We start from the raw sequence: 3,611 nt of genomic DNA, 5'->3' as shown, positions 1-3,611 counted from the left end.
AGCTCCGCGGCGGCGTCCGCCCAGGGCAGGGCGCCCAAGGAAGGACCCGCTTTCGGGTGAGGGGCGCGGGGGGCGAGGCGGGCGCGGGACCCGGAGGGCGGGAGAGGGGACCCCGCGCGGTCCCGGGACTTGTCACCCAGGACGCGCTGGCTCCGAGTGCTGCTCGGACCCTCGTGACCCGGAGGGCCCCTTCTCCTCCCCTCCTCCCGCGTGTCCCCACGACGCGGAGTACCCCCCGGGCTCCCTCGTGGTCTCTGCGCGCGGGCTTGCGCTCTGCGGGGCTCGGGCGGAGGCGGCTCGCCGGGCGGGGGTGGACCCTTCCGGGCACCGCCGCCCGGGCCCTGCGGGGCTGGGAGCTGTCATCTCGGGGCCAGCTCCGACCTATTGTGTACGTGACAGCGTCTGGAAGTTGTGCGGGAGCAACAGCCACGAGAAAGGCACCCTTCTGCTTTCTTGCCGTGCTTGACAAGCTCTCAGACGGATGAATGAAAGTGTAATTTCCGCATCGTCGGGAAGGTGGATGCCGCGTGAGGTGTGGGGAAGGGGGAGTGATACGCTTTCGTGAGATGCCTGCGATTTCAATTCCGCGGGGCTGATGGGTGTCTTTGTAGTAGATCTGACCTTCTCGAATCGTACTTTTGAATACTGATAGCATTTACTGTCTTAAATGTTGATTTTCCCCCCCTGTAGTTCACTTCTCTCACAATGCAGTGAGGTGGTTGCCAGTATAATTCCCATTTCACGGGTGAGGAAAGTTAAGGTCGCGGAGAACTTAGGCAGCTTGCCCAAGATCCACAGCTGTCAGTGGCAGAGCCTGCGTTTTGACCCAGAGTTTGACCGCAGAATCCAGTCTTCAAAATCCCTATGCTGTTCTGCTTTCAAGAGCTAACTTTTACAAGATGCCTTGGAATGGTCCCATGTTGCCTTTCTTATGTTGAGAAGTTCATTTATCGACCTTTAACAGTTCTTCAGTCAGTTTTCTTTAGTAACCAACTCTTGACACTTTGCTTTTTGCCCAAAATTTCTGCAAAAAACGGTTTATTGTTAAATATGTCTAGATCCAGTATAATAAACCTTGTAGACGTTTCAAGTGAAACTTTGGAATACATTTTAGATTAAGTTTTGTGTTCTAGATTTTGCTTAAAAATCCAGTCATTTAAAACAGCCCCTCACTGTAGTTTTGGACAGCAAATTGTGAGGACTTAAAACTACCGTGGTTAAATTCTCATGTTTCCTGTAGGCTAACTCAGTCCTTATAATTTGAGTGGGGAATTCTATGCCTTTCACTACTCTGAGTACTAGTGATGTTGTATACCTTCTCAGAATGCTAGAATTACTTCAGAGCCAGGGTGTGTAATTTCTTCCCTCCAGTAACCCAGACTCTATCAAAGGTATGGAGCCTGGAGCAAAAGGGGTGTGAGTGTTACAGGTGTCTATATTTTGCCAGCCCTTGCCAGGGACATCTAGAGCCATTTTCATGCTGGTAGAGATGGTGGCAATAACACTGTCATTGTTTCTTGTGCTCCATTTCCTCCATCTACAAGTTTAATTGGTGTATTCTGAGCAGGAAAAATGGTGACTATATTTAGGGTCTGGCCATATTGGGGAAATTGATTCCCACTTTGTGGGAACATTTTCAGTATGTTGTTCTGAATCCTCATTGGTGCATAAGGAAGAACAGAAAATTGTGCCAGGTACTGTTTTGTTTTTTTGTTTTTTGTTTTCTCTTGACCTTATTGGGATTTTCTACAAGTTTTGAGGTAGGTGCTTTTGGAGAATTTGGGGATCTCAGTTGAACATCTCACTTGACAAGGGTGCCCTTCGGTAACGTCCATCACAGGAGTCACCATGGAAAAGGAAGTTAAAAGATATAGGAAGAAAGGGATGAATCAACCGGTGCTCACCAGGTTATCAAAGGACACTCAAACAAGTCTTCCCTTTTGCTCTTTTCACCTAGCCTAACTTAGAGGCCATGTAGCTTTCTAGGAAAAAAGCGCCCTGGACATTTTCCTCCCCACCTAAAAAATCATGACGTAGTGTTTAATTTAATCCAGATTTTTGAGCTGGTATGTACGTTTTGGGGAAGGAGGTGCCTCATGCAGAGCATTGGCTACCTTTGGGATCCTACTTTGTAGTTGAATGGACTCTTAGCAGTTAAGATAAAATCCCTGGATTAAAAAGCAGGTATTCCTAACATGAATTTGGCCTCGGTGCATTTCAATCCAGGATGTAACTTGTAGATCTGTGAATGGAAGGTTCCCTGAGGATGCAAGTAGACTTTTGGGGCAGTTTTGTAGCAAATTTGGGGGAAGAATCTTAATAAAAATAAGGTATAACTTTTCATGTTTTTGTTTTTTGTTTTAGAGTTTGTGGAAGCCTTTTATATCTCCTTTGTTTCTGTGATGGACTTTCACTTGTTATTTTAAACTTTTCTCCTCAGGGTTGTTTTGGCCCTTATTGCTTTTGTATACTGTATTATGTGGACAAATGAGAAGTTTTTGTCCAGTGTAAGTAACTTCTATCACAGATCATTTTCACACTTCCTGGCATTTCATCTAAACTGAGAATCATTGCAGTCAAGATTCCTTCTTGAGTATTTCCTTTAGGATCTTAACCAAAGCCATATACATAGCTTTGAGGAAAGAGACTGCTAGAAAAGGAATCTTAATTGGTCGAATTTACAAGCTTGGAAGAAGTAGTCAGGAATGCTATATGATTATTGTATTTGTGAAGTTTAAACTATTTAAAGTTATAAAATTGCATTGTGGTCTTTGAAATTTGAGAGAGTTCTCTTTTTGCTGGTCTTCAGAATGTTTTTCACTTGTAATTAATTGATTATTTATATTTGAATAACTCTTTGTTCCAGGAGGATAAGTTAGGACCAAAAAAATGTTTTGTCCAGTGACTCAGGTCAGAACTAGAATTGGGTGCTTGGCTACCTTGGATTTAAGGCCAGCCAGAATAATTGCATAGGACTTTTATAAAGCCACGGTATGCCCAGTGACTTTTATGTGTGGTTAAAGTTTAAAGGTTAAAGTTTTGAAGTTTTTCGTTTTTTAAATGTCTGGTAAATTAATGGCCCAGTTTTCCCCTAAAATGTGTATGTAACAGGGGGACGAAAAGATCATGAGCTAGCAAATATCTTATTTTATTTTGGACCAGTTAATGGACTGAGTGAGCAGAGATATCACCAGGGATATGAGAAGTCAATGAAAGTATTGCAACTGCTTGTTAGCTAACTATGTAAATGCCAGAGAATAGACTCCTCTTCTTCCCCCAGTCCTGGATACCTAAGACCAGTGGCCTAGTTTGTGCTAATCCTCATGGCTCTGTTAGAACAAATTTAAGTAATCTGTTATAGGGTTAGTATGAATATAATTTAATCCACTTACCATTACCAAACAGCATCTGATGCCTGTGTGCCTGTGGCTTGGTGCTCTACCAGCACAAATCCAGGTATGCCATCCGTGGTCCCACCTATTGGAGTTCACAGTCTAAAGGAAACAAATTATACACCAAGGGAAATAAACAGCACTTTGGAAACTAGAACAAACAATAAATCAAATACTGGCAAAGAGTGGATTTGTACATTAAGTGCTGTGTAGAATGAA

Source organism: Carlito syrichta, unplaced genomic scaffold (assembly GCF_000164805.1).
Source record: "Carlito syrichta isolate Samal-C Ts95f unplaced genomic scaffold, Tarsius_syrichta-2.0.1 Scaffold274453, whole genome shotgun sequence".
NCBI lineage: Eukaryota > Metazoa > Chordata > Mammalia > Primates > Tarsiidae > Carlito > Carlito syrichta.
Note: the sequence above shows the minus strand (reverse complement) of the source record.